The sequence below is a fragment of the Lipotes vexillifer genome, unplaced genomic scaffold (assembly GCF_000442215.2).
Source record: "Lipotes vexillifer unplaced genomic scaffold, Lipotes_vexillifer_v1.1 scaffold946, whole genome shotgun sequence".
In the NCBI taxonomy this organism is placed as follows: domain Eukaryota; kingdom Metazoa; phylum Chordata; class Mammalia; order Artiodactyla; family Lipotidae; genus Lipotes; species Lipotes vexillifer.
In genome coordinates, this window is record NW_006776646.1 from 2424631 (window position 1) to 2446048 (window position 21418).

Genomic DNA, 21418 nt, shown 5'->3' on the forward strand with positions numbered 1-21418 from the left:
TTCCAGAAGGGGTTGTGAGGTCAAGATGCCTTAAAAAGAGATGCAAATAAAACGTTGAATTTCTATGCTCATGTGAATGATGTAGTGAAGAAGGAAATTGGTCACAGGGAAAAGGGGAGCATGGTGGAACTATGTCCCTGAGGATACGAGTGGGGAAGGGAGCTAGTGCATCAGTGGAAGCTCCTCATAGAGGAGCTAAGTAAGGCAGTTCCTCTATAGCAATGGGAGAGAAGGCAGTGTATGTACAAGAGTTCAATTGCAGGCATGTTGATAGCTGTGGAAATGGCAGCATGCGAAAACCCACTTCTGATGGCCTTGCTCTTCTAAATAACAGGAAATAAGACCATGAGCTGAAAGTGAGCACACATAAAGAGGAGCTAGGATTTGAGGAATGAGAAGACTGATGTGGTCATCCAGGGGTGGAAAGGAAAAAGATTAAGAAAATGTGGTGCATAGAAGGGTAGTTTAGGCTTCTTGTCAGGGACACACACAGCTCTGGGCTTCTGTCTTTACTACTGATTATGCATATGGAAAAGAGTTAGATTTTTCTTTAAATTGACGTTTTAATTTTTTTGTGTGTTTTTTGCTGATTAGTAAGAAAGTAGCAAATTGAAGTCAGAATTAGAATGAATTCTGGTAAATGAGCCTAAAGGTGGATTTTCCTTAGACTTGTTATACCTCTAAATATTGTGTTAATCTAACAAATGCCACTAAAACTTTATGGTCATATATTTGAATCGAATATGATACAATTAAACCTCAATATGGCAATTAGGATATGTTCCAATCCCCAAGCCAGAAGCTGGGTGAGGAGAAAACCAATATCACTAAGGATATGAGAAGATATTAAGTCTCATCCAGGCTTACGGTTGGGAAAGTGCTATTTGATATAATTAAATCTAAAACTATATTTCTGAGAACAGTTGTATTGAGGATTTTTATACTCATATACATAAACAAGAATGTAGGTTTGGGAAAAATGTATCCTTAATTGTCATATTTCCCCTGATGTGATGTCGATACTCTCAAACATGAGAGTCATCAAAAAACATGATTTGACAGCTGCCTTTGAAGATAACTCTTCCTTTAGTACCTTGCCAGACTTCCTCTCCTCTAAAACATTCAGTCCTCTTAATAAAAAAAAAAAAGAGCAATATCTAGTTCTTTTTGACACTTGGGGAATGATAATAGAAGCTTTGCATAGTTTTGCTTAGAATTCACGCCTATGCAATTCCAAATAAGAGCTGTTGAAACAAATAAGAAAAACAGTCTAAGAACAAAGATATATGAATTCAGACAGAATAATCTAAGAAAATAGAGTTTTCTCTTTAAAATCTCATTTTAACAATGCTAAGAATACTAAACTCCTTTAAAAGTTATCATTGGTGTTTATTTAAACAATTTTCTGTGAGCTGAAGATACACCCTTGAGGTAAAAATACTTTTCTTTGCCAAAGCCTTGAGGAAGTTATAATTAACTAATAATTCTCTGCTTTGAGAAAAACACAACCATCAATATCAGGAGCTTTTTTTTTGGAGTATAGTTGCTTTACAATGTTGTGTTAGTTTCTACCATACAGCAAAGTGAATCAGCTATATGTATACATATATGCCCTCTTTTTTGGATTTCCTTCCCACGTAGGTCACTGCAGAGCATTGAGTTCCCTGTGCTTTACAGTAGGTTCTCATTAGTTATCTATTTTATGCATAGTATCAATAGTGTATATATGTCAATCCCCATCTCCCAATTCATCCCACCTCCTCCTTCCCCCTTGGTGTCCATACGTTTGTTCTCTACGTTTGTGTCTCTATTTCTGCCTTGCAAATAAGATCATCTATACCATTTTTTAGATTCCACGTATATGTGTTAGTGTATGATATTTTTCTCTTTCTGACTTACTTCACTCTGCATGACAGTCTCTAAGTCCAACCACTTCTCTACAAATGACCCAATGTTGTTCCTTTTAATGGCTGAGTAATATTCCATTGTATATGTGTACCACATCTTCTTTATCCATTCCTCTGTTGATGGATATTTAGGTTGCTTCCATGACCTGGCTATTGTAAGTAGGGCTGCAATGAACATTGGGGTGCATGTGTCTTTTTGAATTATGGTTTTCTCTGGGTATATGCCCAGGAGTGGGATTGCTGGGTCGTATGGCAGTTCTTTTTTAGTTTTTAAGGACCCTCCATACTGTTCTCCATAGTGGTTATATCAATTTACATTCCCACCAACAGTGCAATAGGGTTCCCTTTTCTCCACACCCTCTCCAGCATTTGTTTATAGATTTTTTGATGCTGGCCATTCTGACCAGTATGAGGTGATACCTCATTGTAGTTTTGATCTGCATTTCTCTAATAATTAGTGATGTTGAGCATCTTTTCATGTGTTTGTTGGCCATCTGTATGTCTTTGGAAAAATATCTGTTTAGGTCTTCTGCCCATTTTTGGATTGGGTTGTTTGTTTCTTCGATATTGAGCTGCATGAGCTGTTTGTGTATTTTGGAGATTAATCCCTTGTCAGTTGCTTCGTTTGCAAATATTCTCTCCCATTCTGAGGGTTGTCTTTTCATCTTGTGTATGGTTTCCTTATCATTCCAACTTTCATTGTAAAATAGGGGATTGACTTTTAACTAAATTTTAGGATACTGTTATTTTGGAGTCCTTTCTTTATTGCATTCTTTCTGGAAGAAAAACTCATAGTTCCACTTTGATGAGCAGGGCTTCTGTTATGTTTTGCTTCAGAGAGAGTGATCTTTCATAGAGTATGGTGGCTGTGGAGAGGTGTTGTTTAGATCTTTCTTCTGGTAAGAACTTACTGTTCACCTGAAAGAAGTACAGTTAACTGACAGCTTCTAGTTTTGGCACCATCAGGATCCACCTCAGCTTTCAGGCCAAGGTAATGGTTTTCCTAGACAGTCCCTGATCCACGAGTGTGCAGGTTGGAGGTACTGGGCCTGGTCATTTCTGCCCAACATGGGACTCCACTTAAGGGTACTTATTGGCCTGGAGCTCCAGATTCATTGCTCTGGGTTGGCTATGACTTTTTCAGATATGCATTGAAGTCTGAAATCTTTCCATGACCCATTCAGCTTCCCTGTCTTAGCTTTACAGGCCTGAATCCCTCCATACCTCCACAAACTCCTCACACTCCTAACTGTCAGTGTTTGCTTCTCATTGGACTCAACTGACATAGTAACATCCCCCTAAGATATCCAATATATGCTTGTTGAACATCTCCCATCCCATATGTTAAATAATGTGCTAGATGGTGGGAATACAAACATCGTTTAAACATGACTTCCATCCTAAGCAGCTCACAAGCTAACTGAGGAGAGAGCACCATAAATAAGAAATGCAAGGGAGCCAACATAAGCATGGACCCATAACTATGGAGTTTTGCTTTTCAACTGCTGCATAACAAATCTCCACAGACTTAGCAAACTTAAAACAGTATCCAGTTCTATCAGTTAGATATCTGGGCAGGCTTATTTGGATTCTCTGCTTAGGATCTCACAAGGCCAAAAATCAAGGTATCAGCCAGTCTGGGCTCTTATATGGAGGGGGTAGGGAATAATCCACTTTCAGGTCCATTCAAGTTTCTGGCAGAATCTAGTTCCTTATGGTTGTAGTACTGAAGTTCCTGTTTCCTTGTTGGCTGTCAGTCACGGGCCTTTCCTTTATTCCTCATCATGTGGCCCCTTCCATCTTCAGGTCAGAAATGGTCTATTGAATCCTTCTCAGGCTTGGAATCTTTCCAACTTCCTCTTCTGCTACCAGCCAGAGAAAACTCTGCCTTTAAAGGGCTCATATATCCTACCTGGATAATCTCCCCTTTGATTAACTCATTGTCAACTAATTAGTAATCTTAATTACATCTGTAAAATCCCTTTTATTAATTGACACAATTGGAGCTTCAATGAATTCTCATCACATTCATGGTCCTGGGAATTGGACAGAAAAATCTTGGGGAACTATTTTAGGGTTCTACCTACCAAAGGAGTGTAGAGGAAGGGTTCATGATAGTGAAGCGAGGAATAGAAAACTCCCAGGGTGAGATGATGGCTGAGCTGAATTTTTAAAGAGTAATAATAGAGTGAAGTAAGTCAGAAAGAGAAAGACAAATACCGTATGCTAACACATATATATGGAATTTAAGGAAAAACAATGTTATGAAGAACCTAGGGGTAAAACAGGAATAAAGACACAGACCTACTGGAGAACAGACTTGAGGATATGGGGAGGGGGAAGGGTGAGGTGTGATAGGGCGAGAGAGAGACATGGACATATATATATACTAACAAACGTAAGGTAGATAGCCAGTGGGAAGCAGCCGCATGGCACAGGGAAACCGGCTCGGTTCTTTGTGGCTGTCTGGAGGGGTGGGATAGGGAGGGTGGGAGGGAGGGAGACAAAGAAGGAAGAGATATGGGAACATATGTATATGTATAAACTGATTCACTCTGTTATAAAGCAGAAACTAACACACCATTGTAAAGCAATTATACCCCAATAAAGATGTTAAAAAATAAAAAAAATAAAAAAAAAGAGTAATAATAAGGTCAAATGGGGCAATTTTGCCAAGAATTGAAGATTTGAAGTAGTATATTATGAGCCAGCATATACATAAGTAGGACTGTTGCTTAAGAACACTGGTCCAAAGTTCCAAGAAGCTAAGCTTCGGAATTAGGTTTTATTGTCGGAAAACCATCATAGTGTGTTAAGCAGGTGATTGGCACGTGTGTTAAAGAGTGACTTGGCAGCAGTATAGACAGGAAATATTATAGTGTAATACTGGAGCCAGAGTGATCAACTAGAAGCTGTGAAAATTGTCCATCTGAGACAGTGATTGTCTGAATCAGAACATTGGTAGTAGGATGGGGAAGAGAAGGACTTTCATAATTTAGGAGGTAAATTTTGTAGCACTCAGTGATGGACTGCATGTAGAAAATGCCAGAGGCAAAGCAGTCTAGGATGACTTTTGGTTTAGGTAACAGTAAGCGGAGCTTGTCTAAATTGATTAGCATGAGAGCAGGGCAGGCTGACTGAAGGGAGGTGGGAGCGGTGGGATGATGATGAATTCAGTATTTGAAATGTTGAATCTGAAAGAGTTGTGGAGCATCCACCTCATCAACTTTTCTCTCTCTACTGGATCAGTAGAAAACATGCTCCTCTAATTCCCATTAAAAATAAAACAAGAAGTCCTCCCTGAATCTCTCATAGCCCTCTTGCTACCAGCTTATACTTTTTCCTGCTCTTCCAGTAGCTAAACTTAGTTCACATACCTCCTTGCATTTACTTTCTTTTTACTTTTCAGCTCTTCTCCAGTTTTGCTTCCCACCCAACCACTCTATCAAAACTGCGTTTTCAGGGCTTCCCTGGTGGCACAGTGGTTGAGTCCGCCTGCCGATGTAGGGGACACGGGTTCGTGCCCCGCTACGGGAAGATCCCACGTGCCGCGGAGCGGCTGGGCCCGTGAGCCATGGCCGCTGAGCCTGCCGCAACGGGAGAGGCCACAACAGTGAGAGGCCCTCGAACCGCAAAAAAAACGAAAAACAAAAAACTGCCTTTTCAAGGTCAGAGGTGGCTTTCGTGTTGCCAAACCAAATGGACATTTTTGTCTCCTCAGTTTACTGAATGCCCCAGCAGTATTTGATGTAGTTGACCTGCTACTTAAACCCACAAATTGACTTAGCAGTACCAACTGCAGACCTAGAGAGTGAGAAGTAATAATCACGCATGAAGTTCATCACAGCAAAATGAAAATAATACTGAAATGAATAATGCAAGCCATTTATTTAAGACATGTTCTCATTGTGTTTTCTATTCAGCAAGTTAAAATAGTAGACTGGGCAGTTCAAAATTGCATGTTTCAAAATTGTTTTTTTCTTCCTTAAAGAATATCTTCTTACATCAAAAGCTAAAGCCTTTGCCTATGCTTTGATCTTGTCCCCTCACAGGTCTTCTTAAATAGGCCTGAAGGGGTAAAAAAACTTTACCAAGATTTAAAAACAAGCAGGTAACAAAAAATGTTAACAAGATTTCAGAGGCAAAGAGAGAGGTGAGATTGAAACTGGTTTTGAGGCTAAGCCATCCACTTTTCTCATTATTCTACAGCTTTCATTTTCACTTTTCATTTCACCTTAAACTTCATGTAAAATATTAAAATACCAAATTTCTATTCATTTATTTAAGTTATTATGAAATATTATAGACATGTAGAATTTTATAAAAGATATGTGCATGGAACATGCATGTTCTCACTATCTATTTAAGAAATAAACAATTTAAAAAATAATTAAATCATGTTTACTTCCCAGTAAAGGAAACCATTAATTCAGTTTTAGTGTTTATCAATTTACTCAATGATAAATGGAGTAAATCATCTATTTCTTTATATTTTTGCTCAATATATGTATAGCCCTATATAGTATGTAGTTTCATTTTGCATATTTTCATTTCTGTATAAATGGAGTCATCGAGTATGTAGGTTTTTGTCCCAAATATTTGTGATTTATCCATATTGAGTATTCACTTGCTGTGAATTCATTTTCATTGTTGTTTAATATTTTAATGTATGATTATGTCAAAATTCATTAGCCTGTTCTTTTGATAGACATTAAGTTGTTAATTAATTTTGCTATTTTTTTTGACATATCTACTTATGAATATGTGTGATCATTTATCTGGTTATATACTTATAAGTATGCCTTCTGAGTAGTAGGTATAATCTCTTCAGAATTGCTAGATAACGCTAATTGCTCTAAAATTAGTTGCCTTTATTGGTGGAATGTAAAATTCTCATTTACTATCCTTGCCAAAGCAGTATTTTCAGAGATGTCAAGTAATATCTAAAGTTGGTTTTCATTTTTTACCTCCTTCTTTCCTAACTAGGTTGAACATCTATTTGTATTTAAAATTTAGTTGTTGATTTTTCTTTTCTTTCAATGGCCTGTTTGTATCTTGTGACATTTTACATTGGATTTGTGTTCTTTTTCCTTATTGGTTTTCATGAGTCCTTCATATATTTGGGCAAATAAATGTGGTAGGTATTATTACATGCTTACTTAATATCCATGTACTCTTCTTTGTTACTAACAACTGATTTTGTCTGTGGCAGTAATGAGCCCAGCTGAAAATATTCCATTTCCCAATCACCATCGCAGCGACAGGTAGCCGTTTGATACAGGTCTCGTAGATGAGGTGTCAGTGGAAATGCAAGAGAAGGGCTTTCCCATTCAGAAGAAAAAAGCAGAGCCTCCGAACCTGAAAGCAATATGCTCTCTGCCTTTTGCCTTTTTCTTCCAAATGGATGTGAGGCCTTTAACGATACAGCTGTCTTGGAGCCGTGAGACCACAGCATGAGGATATATGTCCTGATAATGGTGAGAAGAAAGATGGAAATGCCTAGATCTCTGCTGGTATCTTTGAGTCAATCGCAAACCCTTCTACCTTCAAACTTCTTGTTGCACAAGACTAATGTGTTTAAGCAACTGGTATAGTGTTGTATTTTGGCTTTGTTTTTTGTTTTAATTCACCACATGTTTTGCAAATATTTCCTTTCTGTGAATTTCCTTTTTTTTTTTTTTTTTTAGAAGATGTTGGAGGTAGGAGTTTATTAATTAATTAATTTATTTTTGCTGTGTTGCGTCTTCGTTTCTGTGCGAGGGCTTTCTCTAGTTGTGGCAAGCGGGGGCCACTCTTCATCGCGGTCTGTGGGCCTCTCATTATGGCGGCCTCTCTTGTTGCGGAACACAGGCTCCAGACACGCAGGCTCAGTAGTTGTGGCTCACGGGCCTAGTTGCTCCAAGGCATGTGGGATCCTCCCAGACCAGGGCTCGAACCTGTGTCCCCTGCATTAGCAGGCAGATTCTCAACCACTGCGCCACCAGGGAAGCCCCTCTGTGAATTTCTTTTGACACTTCATGTCTCTTAAAAAGTGTTTTAGACTTTAGCATAGTAGGTTTTTTGTTAGATATTCTTTACCACATTGAGGAAGTTTCCCTCTGTTTCTAGTTTACTGAGAGTTTTTGTCATGAATGGTTGTTGAGTTCTGTCAAATGCTTTTTCTGCGTCTATTGATATGATCATGTGATTTCTTTTTTTGTTTATGTGATGGATTACATTATTTGATTTTCTCATGTTGAACCAGCCTTACATACCTGAGATAAATTTTACTTGGTTGTGGTATATAATTTTTTTGTACTTTTTTGGATTTGACTTGCTAATATTTTGTTGAGGATTTTTACATCTGTATTCATGAGAGGAATTGGCCAGCAGTTTTCTTTTCTTGGAATGACTGTGTCTGGTTTTGGTATTAGGGTAATTCTGGCCTCATAGAATGAGTTAGAAAATATTCCCTCTGCTTCTATCCTCTGAAAGACATTGTAGAGAATTGTATTTATTTCCTTAGATGTTTGGTAGAATTCACCAGTGAATCCATCTGGGCCTGGTGCTTTCTACTTTGGAATATTATTAATTGTTGATTCAATTTCTAAAATAGATTTTCTAGAGTTTTTAATCACAAATGAATGATGGGATTTTTGCCAGAGTCATCTTCTGCATTTATCGAGATGCATTTTTCTTATCTATTATTTTGTTAATTACATTAATATATTTTTTAATGTTAAACATTCTGCTTCTCTGTGCTTAATGAGTTGACTTGATAATATTTTATTTAGAATGTCTGTATCCATCTCCATCAAAAATATTGGGCTAAAATTTAATCTTGTATTGGTGTCTATGTCTAATTTTTTTTTTTTTTTTGTGGTACGCGGGGCTCTCACTGTTGTGGCCTCTCCTGTTGGGGAGCACAGGCTCCAGATGCGCAGGCTCAATGGCCATGGCTCACGGGCCCAAGCTGATCTGCAGCATGTGGGATCATCCCGGACCGGGGCACGAACCCATGTCCCCTGCATCAGCAGGCGGACTCTCAACCACTGCGCCACCAGGGAAGCCCTATGTCTAATTTTTTAATCAAAATTTTCTCACCACATAAAATATGTTGTAGAGTAGTGTATCTATTTTTCTTCCGTGGGAGAGCACACTTTGGTAGACTGGACCACTGTTCTTTTCTATGAGAATATTATTTACACTCTTGCCTGTTATCATTTGATTAGCACTGTCTCCGCATGGGAGTATTCCTTATTCATTAGCATAGTGATTGGACACATGATTTATATGAGAACTAATTATGCTTTTACTTGATTATCCAAGTGTCTGAAAAACTCTTAGCTTTAAATCTTTCTTCTTCCTTTTTTTTCTTTCAACATTTTTATTGGAGTATAATTGCTTTACAATGGTGTGTAAGTTTCTGCTTTATAACAAAGTGAATCAGCTATACATATACATATATCCCCATATCTCCTCCCTCTTGCGTCTCCCTCCCATCCTCCCTATCCCACCCCTCTAGGTGGTCACAAAGCACTGAGCTGATCTCACTGTGCTATGTGGCTGCTTCCCACTAGCTATCTATTTTACATTTGGTAGGTAGTGTATATATGTTCATGCCACTATCTCACTTCGTCTCAGCTTACCCTTCCCCCTCCCTGTGTCCTCAAGTGCATTCTCTATGTCTGCATCTTTATTCCTGTCATGTTCCTAGGTTCTTCAGAACCATTTTCTTTTCTTTTTTTTTAGATTCCATATATATATGTGTTAGCGTACGGTATTTGTTTTTCTCTTTCTGACTTACTTCACTCTGTATGACAGACTCTAGGTCCATCCACCTCACTACAAATAACTCAGTTTCGTTTCTTTTTATGGCTGAGTAATATTCCATTGTATATATGTGCTACATCTTCTTTATCCATTCATCTGTCGATGGACACTTAGGTTGCTTCCATGTCCTGGCTATTGTAAATAGACCTACAGTGAACATTGTGGTACATGACTCTTTTTGAATTATGGTTTTCTCAGGGTATTTACCCATTAGTGGGATTGCTGGGTCATATGGTAGTTCTATTTTTAGTTTTTTAAGGAACCTCCATACTGTTCTCCATAGTGGCTATATCAATTTACATTCCCACCAACAGTGCAAGAGGCTTCCCTTTTCTCCACACCTCTCCAGCATTTATTGTTTGTTGATTTTTTTGATGATGGCCATTCTGACTGGTGTGAGGTGATACCTCATTGTAGTTTTGATTTGCATTTCTCTAATGATTAATGATGTTGAGCATCCTTTCATGTGTTTGTTGGCAATCTGTGTATCTTCTTTGAAGAAATGTCTATTAAGCTCCTCTGCACATTTTTGGATTGTGTTGTTTGTTCTTTTGATATTGAGCTGCATGAGCTGCTCGTGTATTTTGGAGATTAATCCTTTGTCAGTTGCTTTGTTTGCATATATATTCTCCCATTCTGAGGGTTGTCTTTTGGTCTTGTTTATGGTTTCCTTGGCTGTGCAAAAGCTTTTAAGTTTCATTAGGTCCCATTTGTTTATTTTTGTTTTTAATTCCATTTCTCTAGGAGGTGGGTCAAACAGGATCTTGCTGTGATTTATGTCATAGAGTGTTCTGCCTGTATTTTCCTCTAAGAGTTTGAGAGTGTCTGGCCTTACATTTAGGTCTTAAATCCATTTTGAGTTTATTTTTGTATATGGTGTTAGTGAGTGTTCTAATTTCATTCTTTTACATGTAGCTGTCCAGTTTTCCCAGCACCACTTATTGAAGAGGCTGTCCTTTCTCCATTGTATATTCTTGCCTCCTTTATCAAAAATAAGGTGACCATAGGTGTGTGTGTTTATCTCTGGGCTCTCTATCCTGTTCCATTGATCTATATTTCTTTTTTGTGCCAGTACCATATTGTCTTGATTACTGTAGCTTTGTAATATAGTCTGAAGTCTGGGAGCCGGATTCTTCCAGCTCCATTTTTCTTTCTCAAGATTGCTTTGGCTATTTGGAGTCTTTTGTGTTTCCATACAAGTTGTGAATTTTTTTGCTCTAATTCTGTGAAAAATGCCATTGGTAGTTTGATAGGGATTGCACTGAGTCTGTAGATTGCTTTGGGGGTAGTAGAGTCATTTTCACAATATTGATTCTTCCAATCAAAAATCTTGCTTCTTCTTCCTGTACTCTTCCTTCTTTTAGTGCTGTAAGTTGGTGTTTTTACCCTTGATCACTCAATGCTTTTAAAAATGCATAACCTAAAATTTGAGAGTTATGTTTTATTTGGTGGGACTTTCTGAGGACTTCAAGCAGGTCTGAGGGACTGCTCTGAAGATGTAAGGGAGGAGCCAGGATATAAAAGAGTTTTTGCAACGAAGACCAGGTAGTCAGAACATCTAAAGATTACTGTTGAAGAAAACCAGACATCTCAAGTTATTGAATTTAGTGCTTCTCTATGTATGGGAACATGCAAAAATGCGGGCTCATTGAAGTCATTCCTTTGATATGCACCTCAGCTATCTGGGGCCAGTATCCTGTGCTTTCTCATCCTGAGTCTCGTCAGGGGTGGCTGTAATATGGTAGCTTGATGGCTGTAACACCCTTTGTTTGCTTACTGATATGACAGGTAACATTTTTTCCTTCACACTTTTAAACTATAATATTTGCCATAACTTTGTCTTTCTATACTGTACTTTAGGAAATTACATTTGATCATTCTTTTGTTCAGTTAACTAATTCTTTCTTTTCCTGTGTCTGATCTGCCCTTTTTCCTATACTTTATGTTTTTAATTGCAATGAAATATATTATATTTAACTTCTAAAGTAGTGCTTGGTTCCTGTTCTAAATATGTCTGTTCTCTTTTTATACTATATTATTATAATTCATGTTTTCAACTATCTTTTATGTCTATCATTTTAAGCATAATTATTTTATCATAATTTTTATGATAGCTTAAATATTTGACACCCTTGATTTCTAAACCTGTTAAGATTGTTTCTGCTTACTTATGGTTGTTAATTTCCTCGTGTTTTGAAACTGTGGGTTGTGAGCAAATGTTTGAAGAGTTGCTGTTATCCAGGATAATCCTATACCACCTAAGTTTTTTAGATTGCCTTTCCTTTTTTTAAATAAACTCCTAGGGTGCTTAAACACAGGGGCAGTTTTAACTGAATTTCTCAGCTTAGTTTTCCTGGATCATGTAGACAGAGTAAATTCACACACAAACTCACATAAAATCAGGCTCTTGGGTATAATGACAAGGAAAAGTTTTTTTGTTTTGTTTTGTTTTGTTTTTTGCGGTGCACGGGCCTCTCCCTGTTGTGGCCTCTCCCGTTGCGGAGCACAGGCTCCGGACGCGGAGGCTCAGCGGCCGTGGCTCACGGGCCTAGCTGCTCCGCGGCATGTGGGATCTTCGCAGACCGGGGCACGAACCCGTGTTCCCCCCGTTGGCAGGCAGACTCTCAACCACTGCGCCACCAGAGAAGCCCAAGGAAAGGTTTTTTTAGTCCGCAATTAGAGTGAAGACCAACCCAAATATATTTTGTTAGCTTCCTTCTTTTTCAGTCAAACTGTCTACTGAGAATGTAGTCCTTTGTGTTTTGTGCTACAGTCTAAATCAGGAATGTTTACTTTGTGGATTCAAGACAGAATGTCTTGTCCTCTGGGTGGCTATTAGAATGCAAGGCAATAAGTAACACAGAATGTAAATGACCCATGGTAGCCACAGGTTAAGTGCCCACTTCCAACACAGGTTTTCAACATATTTTTCTTTTTTAGCTTATGGAGTTTCCATTATTTTCTGGCAGAGTGAAATATGCATTGAAAACTATTGTTAAAATTTATTCATTATGTTTCCTTTCTTTATGAGGGACGTTTTTGAGGTTGTCTCATATAAATTACCCCAGAAAGGTTAGTTTTCTTTCATTCTTAAACTCTTTTCATTCTGAATTCCTGCCCTCACCTCAGTTCTTGTAAATTTTCTTAAAACTCTCATAAATATCAGTGTAATGACCTTCTCTGAATACCCACCAGCTCATAATTTCTCCTTGACTTTTCTCTTGCATTTCTGACCTCTTTTCTTATGCACTTCTTGTAATAGTACTACTCTTTCCTAATTGCCTACAATCTAAACTTCAAAATTATATAACATTGTGATATCACCATTTTTGTCTCACAAAGAACAATAATCAAAGTTAAGTTTTGCAATTTAATATGAAAAGGATGCCTTATACACATTAAATTCTCATTACTTTCGGCATTGGCCTAGGATTGCATATCTAGTGAGTGGTGGGAACAGAACTTATAAATAAATATATAACTCTTCTAAAATCTAAGTCCTTTGTACTTTAAACATGCTTATTCCATTATATTATACTTATATTGGCTTTGAAATTTTCTCTCTGAGACTGTCTTCTAACAGAACGTCAAAGACAGTGTTCAGCTCCCTTCCAGGGTGTGTTTACATATAGCTGTACTAAACTCCATCATGCTCACTCTGTATATATGGGAAAGTTCTTTTCAGACGCAGAGTTACAGAGTTATAGTTAGAGTACTAAATTACACTCAGAACCCCATTGGAACTGGTATACTGTGTTAAATATAGAATATGAATTATATCATGATTAGAGAAACTCTGGTATTTTTTACTTCTAAAGAAGATGTCATAAGTACTGAGAGTTATATCCATGTGGATGTTTAAAGTTGCTATTACCACATGATTTTAATTAATTTTGCAGAATATGCATATCAGTGAATTACTATTTTTTTATTTCAGCACATTTGGAAATAAAAAAATAACTGATAAAAAAATAAGTCAGAAAAAGTGAGATCCTCACATCTGTGGAGGCATTGTTTCCAACTGTTGGTACGTGTCTCCAAGTAATTCATTGACTTTAGGCTCTAAGATCTTTTCCTCATTTTAGGTGGCTCCTAAAGATTTGCTTTGTTTAATCTGATGTTTCTCAAATAAAATTGCATATATCCATCGCCAGGGAATGTAAGATAATCCACATATCCTAAAATATTGGAAACATTGAAATTTGGCTTTTTATTTCAATATTGGTTTGTCAATTTAAGAATATTCTGGATTACCCAAAGATCAGATTAAAACTGAGTATTCCCAAATGATTTTAGTTGTTAATTTAGTATTATTTTTGTGATTTTATTCAGCATAAGTGGTTACCATAATTGATAATGTATTAAGCATATCCGCAATTATCTTTTAATGTATTAAGCATATCCACAGTTATCTTAGCATCTCTTAATGTTAAAATGATTACTATCTGTCACTATATTCACATTTGAATTTTTGTCATAAGGATCTACTTTGGATCCTTATATCAAAAGTGTGATATCTGACACAATTTTCATGTTTGAGTTTTTAACAGTTACAGATGAATTTATAGTTATACATTTCTATTGAAAACATTTTCATACATTGAAACTTGAAATTATTAAGCTTCATAAAAACTGGGATCTGATATTATGAAAGAACTTTGAGGTAGAGTAATGTACCACTTGTAGTGGACTGAGAAGAGGAAAACAGAGGTTGACTTAAAATGCAAATGTAATGTTTGCACCTAGTAAAGGTGAAGTGATATCACAAAGGAACACAAGCCATATGATAGTTTAAATAGACAAAAGTGGCGAGGAGTTTGTGCCATCACACCACCACTAGATTGCTGAAACTCAGCTAACTTCCACTACAGCATTCAGTACCATATTTATATTGTGAATTTTAATTTAGCTTCAACAAAATATCATTCATCCCGTTAATGCTGTCACTCTGAATTTTTATTTTCTTAATTTTTTTTTAGTATTTGATATAAATGCTTGGTTTTATGATTGGGAGAGTATTAAGCACACGAGAGATTTATACTGTTGTATGTTTGTATGTATTTAAGCAAGTTAAAAATAATTTATTAATTCACTGCTGGTCCATAATATATCTTTTCTTTTATATGGATCTCTCCTGTTCTTTTGGTGGAGGCATTGGCTTTAACCCTAATCATTCACACAACCAGTTTTAAAGGAAAAAACAAACACATTCTAAAGACCTACTATGATCTATTTTTGAAATGCTATGATAGGTTTCCCAGTTTCAGAATTTAGAGCAATTCATTATCACAGATAGTTGATCAAAGCTTGGAGCAATGATCTGCTGAAAAATGTTAGGAAAAATATAAAGCTAACCCTTGAACTCTGAAACTTTTTTGAAATACTTAATTATCAGTCCACTCTATGTATGTAACACATTTCCTCATTGATGTACAATTGAAAGCAAATTGAAACAAGCTTGAAAATAGCTAGAAATTAAGTAGATTGATCTAATATGATAATTTAACCGCCTCCTCAAGGAGAGTAAAAAGCAATACAAATTTTGGGGTCTCTACTTATCAACATTTAGTTGTTTTATTTATTCTTTGTTTCATGGAGTTCTGGTAATTTACCACTGATCTTTAGGCCAGTGATCCACTTTTGCCATGAGATAATAGGAAGTGATAGAGGTTAAGAAGACCCCCAACTACACAGCTTTCTCCCTTAGTGGATTTGGGAAGCTCGACTTTCTTCCCATGATTTTTCAATTACACTTTCACAGCTGCGTAAATTCTTGTACTGGAAATAGAAATGAGTAATGTAGCTCTCTAGTTAGACTATTAATCTGACGCCAGGTTTTCACTAACGATAACTCAGTGACTCTTGGCAGAAGTTTCACAGTGGGCCTAAGATGCTCTATTTGGTGCACAAATCCATATAGTTAGTATTTATGACATTAGTGTCCCCTGCTCTTAAACAGTACTTCCCTTTTCTTCCCTACCATCCCTCTCATTCCCTGCTCCTCCCAACGCGTACCACAAATCCACTCTCCAACTCTAGGTTCAAAAGGTACTGAATATTTAGTTCAAATGGTAAAATTAAGTTATCATTATTTCTCTTTTTCCCCATACCTCACTGATGAGGACTACTGAAGCTTGAGAGGCAGGTACTTGTCAGAGATATGGAAAGTATTTATGAACTTAGAGATGTATCCGTGGAATTCTTTGCCTGCAAAGAAAGAGGAGATATTTAGAAAGGCTCCTATCCCAACAATTATGCAGAAAAAGTCTAGTCAAGTGTCTTGTGTATTCAGAGGAATTTTCTAGTATTTGATTGTGCTGTCCTCTGTGAATAACTTAAATGCTCTGGTTGAATAAGTAAATTGGCTAGTGTTTGATTCTCAAGGTTGGATTTTTAGATATATTCCTTTTTTTTGGTTTAATTGAAAACAGTCACTCAAGAACAGTGGCATCTCACTTTGAAAGAAGGTTGGATCCTTGCTTCTTCAGACACAAAACACTTTATGGGATTTTTGCAATTTTTCAAAATGTTTGAAAAATCTCTACTTGCAATATCTTAAAAGGCTGCAAGTTGACAATATTGTTCCATGGAGGTCAGTTTCCATTACTGATGTTCCTTTTTTCACTGTTTCTGTCAGTCCAAATTTCTTTCTCTGCCTCTTTTCCTCTATCTGCCTCGGCCTGTCTTTCTTTCACTTTCTTTGCATTTTTTCCTCTGTGTTTCTCCCCGCAAAACTCCTGTTCCTTTATTGTTTTTTACTTTCTCACATTCCTTTTTTTAAAAATATTTATTTATTTTTTATTTTATTTATTTATTTATTTTCACCACTCCATGCAGCATGCTGGATCTTAGTTCCCTGACCAGGAATTGAACCCGTGTCCCCTGCGGTGGAAGTGTGGAGTCTTAACCACTGGACTGCCAGGGAAGTCTCACTTTCTCATACTCCTTTAACTGTCTATAATATAGAACTGTAATATAAATATATGTGTACATATTTATTCAACACATGCACATAGAAGTTTGAACAATTTAAAATAGCACCACATGTCAAGTAAAAAATTATTGCTAATTTTTTTTCTATTGAGACAATATCTTGGGACTGCACATTCTATTCACATTTTCATTTGATGAGGAATTAACTCATGTCTACTAACATTGATCTCTCATCACCTCCTGAGTTTTGCTACCAATATTATTGTTTTCAATTATTCTGTTTACTAAAATACTTAAATGTTTATTTTTTTGTTTCATCAACTTCAGAACTATTTCAAAATGCATCACTATGAAATAGGACAAAATTAAGACTCCTTTATCACTGTCTATTTACCCCTCACAACCCTCACTATTCACTTTTGTATACCATATCATTTCTTACATATTTTTCAGTTTGTAACATTTATGTTCTATTAAGTGAGTAATTAATAGAATTCAGTTAAAAATTAATTTAAAATGCTTTGCTTATAGGTTGGTTTTAAAAATGGCAAATGAATAAAGGGCTTCTATAATTTAATGATTATATATATATATATATATATATATATATATATAATATCTACTACAGGATTAAATATTCTGAATAGATCTACAGAGAATGTGTGTAATCCTATATCATTTTAAAGAGAATGAGAATCTTGCAAGAGACAGGTCAGTGGATATTCAAATACATGTTCAAAATCAAGTCATAATGAAAGATAAGCTCCAGAATGAGAGAATATACTTGCAAATCACAAATCTGATAAAGGACTTAAGTCTGAAATATATGGAGCTCACTCAAAGCTCAATAGTAATAAGCCAAACAACCCAGTTTTAAAAATGAGCAAATAAGTAGTCAATTCACAAAAGAGCATACTGCGATGGTAATGAGCATATGAAAAATTGCTCCATGTTACTGGCCATTAGGAAAATGCAAATTAAAACCACAAGGAGATGCCACTACATACACAGTAAAATGGCTGAAAAGCAAAACAAGACAAAATAAAGCAAACATGGTAATCTAAAGTGCTGACAAGAATGTGGAGTAGCTGCAGTGTTCACACTTCGTTAGTAGGAAAGCAAAATAGCACAGCTACTTTGGAAAACAGTCTGGCAGTTTCTTATAAATCACATATACACTTATTATGACCCAACAATCCCATTCTTAGGTATTTGCCCTAGAGGAACAAAAATTTATGTGCACACAAAACCTGTTTACAAATGTTTATAGCAGCTCTTTTCTTTTGCCCAAACCTAGAAATAATCCAAAGTTTTCCCATGAGTGAATAGATGAGCTATGGCACATTGAAATACTGGAATACTCCTCAGCAGTGAAAAGGAATGAACTGTTGATACACACATCAACACAGATGGATCTTGAAGGCATTATGCTGTGTTAAAGAAGCCAGTTTCAAAAGTTACATACATACTGTATGATTGCATTTATATGACATCCTGGAAAAGGCAAAACTATCTAATGATCAAAAGATCAGTTGTTGCCAAAGGTTAGGCATAGGGAGATAGTGCAACTACAGAGGGGCAGCATTATAGAGATCTGGGGGTTGAGAGAACTGTTTTGTATCCTGATGGTAGTGGTATTAACATGTGTTAATACTCAAAGAACTGTATGTGGACAAGAAGCCAATTTTACTCTGTTAAAAAATAAGGTAAAGTAAAATAAATCATACCATATATTAGTTTCTTCAGATCTGGAGCACAACTTTCTTTTACAACATTTTCCCATGATTTTCTATTGCCTTTTAAATTTTTACCTTAAAGTCAAGTTAAAATAAAATATAACTATATAATACTGAAAATATCTTCTAGTTTCTTAATAATATTATGTGTTATGTGGGATTTATTTTTTTCTTGAAAGCAGTTGTTGGGTCCTTGGCTTTAAAAATTTCTAATTTTGACTGAATACTTGATATGTGTCTGTATTATCATCCAGAATCTCTTTACTTTTACACTCCTGAATCAGTTGTGTTGTTTGCTGGATTTCAAGTCTTCTTTCTCAGAATACTTTCTGAAATTCCTAGGTTACCTCTTTAATTTTTTTTTTTTTTGAGAAAAGGTGCTTAAGAGGTAAGAAATATATTTCTTACCTCTTACATTTCTTTCCATGTCTGAAAATACATTTTGCTTTCATGCTTGATAATAGTTAGGCTAGGTATAGAAATCAACATTCCTTGTAGATGGTGATGCTGATAACAAGTCTGTTATCAATCTGTCTTAATTTGAGTTCCTCATGAAAGCAGAATGTAAGAGAAAGGCTTGGGTACAGGTAGTTTATTTCAGTGTCAATCCAAAGTATGAGAAGTGAGAGAAGGGGGAGAGTGAGATTGGTAAGGAAGAGAATTCAATACAAGGGTACTTCCTCAAAGGAGCTACTGAGGGCAACAGGGCTCAATTCCTGTAGTATCTCCTGAAAAATGTACATAATATTGCCCCGATTTTTCCACCTGCAGAACAGGAGGCTGGAGACTTAATATGCAGGCTATCACTCCTCATTGGTTGTTTCTTTCTATTAAGTTTCCCCTTACCACTGCCACTTGTTCTGTCAACTCTTCCAATTTCTTACAATGTTGGAGAAGATTTTGAGGCAGCATACAGAAGGATCTACTCTTGATGTGCGATGCTGTCAGCATTAGATAAGTTTGATCCCACACAGAACTGTCTACTGCAGCTGAGAATGAAATCGCATGTGGATTGATGGGATGTGACCAGTGCACCAGAGTTCTCTGGTCCAGTCCTTGCACTATAAAGATTTCCTTATGTTCCACATTAAGTCCACTCTGTTTCTGATGCTTCAAGGTGATGACCAGCTGGAATCTTTATAAGATTTCATATTTAGTGTCTTTTTGAAACAAACTATAGTCCCCAGTGCAACCACTGCTTCCAAGACTGTGATGGATATTCATTATCTCTTTCCTCTAGGACTCATTCTAGATTTTTCTCATCTTTGGCCAGCACTTCAGCTGGTCTAAATTGCTTGCTTGGTGATATGACCAAAAGCTTAATCTCTGAAAAGTCAGTGTGATTACCCAGAACTTCTTCCCTAATTGCCGATTATCTAACGCTGGATAATAAGCCACTGCAAAATTTAGTGGCTTCAAATAACAATGCTTTGTTATCTCTATGGTTCTTTGTGTTGACCAGGCTTAGCTGGGTGGTTCTTCCTTGGGATCTTGCCTATGGCTTCAGTCAGATAGAGGCTGGTGCTAGCATTAGCAGAAGACTCAACTGACCTGGATGTTCAAGGTGGCTAAAACACATGGCTAGTAGTTACTGATTGTTGTCTGGATGTTCAGGTGGGGTTGTTGATTGGAGCATCTACATATTGCCTTTTCATATGTCTTAAGCATCTCATATGTGGCAGCTGAGTTTCAAAAGTAAGTTTTCCAAGAGACAGGAAGTGGAAACTGCCAATTTCCTGAGGCAATGACCTGGAACCCAGCATTGTGTAGCTTGCACTATATTTTATTAGTCAAAGCAATCACAGAGCCTACCCAAATCTTAAGGGGTTGGCCATAAACCCTACTCTTGGTGAGAGGATTGTTTTTTTCATAGAAATAACCCATGTTTGCAACTAAGTAATTTTCTTAGGCTGATTCTTGTGTAGATGTCCAAAGACAGATTTTCATTTCATTTTGTCCTGTTTCTCTCCCTTTCATTCCAAGCTGATATCATTCTTTTAAAATCTTTGTGGACTTCCTGTGTATCAAATTATAAATCCAGTGCTTTAGATCAGTGGTTCTGAGAGGAAGATGATCTCCTCCCCGCCAGGTGACATTTAGAAGGTCTGGAAACAATTTTTATTGTCAAGAATGCAAGGAGGTATAAAATAGATAACTAATAAGAACCTGCTATACAAAAAAATAAAATAAAATTCAAAAAGAATACAAGGAGGGATACTACTGGCAACTACATGGTAGAGGCCAGGGATGCTGCTAAACATCGCACAGTGCCTGGGACAAGAGAACAACCTCCTTCTGCCCCCTTAAACAAAGAACTATCTGGCACAAAATGTTAGTAGTGCCAACGTACAGAAACTTGCTTTAGACAACAGCCACACTCATAACTCTTTTGGGGACAGGTCTTCTCTACCTTTGGTCCCCTGTGGGACAATGTCTTTTAGATTATTAGAAGCCTTTTTGTTTACCACAGAGGGTCTACAAGGCCCTTTGTCTGAAATTGTCTTTCAGTTACTGTCTTAGCTCTTTCTGAGGTTTATCAAGAAACTTACACTCTGACATGATTTGATCTTTGTTTTTAAGAAATTCACACTATAAGAATCTTTTCTGGAGGGACTGGAGATAAAAAAACGTCTTACTTTTGATCCCCCAAAGCTTGACCCTTTATGTTTAAGTTCTGCTAAAAAAAAACACTTAAATATTTTCTCCTTTATTTTATTTCTCTCTTCTTATATTTTATCACAGGCAGCTGAAAGAAGCCAGTTGAGGTTTGGAAGTTTGCCTTCAAATCTCCCCAGGCATCCACAATTCCACTGGGGACTCTTTCTAGTTTCCTCATTAATGCAGGTGACAGTGTTGCCAAATTATCTACCACTACATAAAAAATGCCCTTTTTCTTTGGCCTCCAATAACATTTTCCTCACTGTATTCAAACCTTCACTAACAACTTCCTCGAGGTCCTTTCAGGTTTCCCTAACAGTCTTCTGCAGACTTTTCCAGCTTCTGCCGATTGAATAGTCAGCAGGGAGCTAA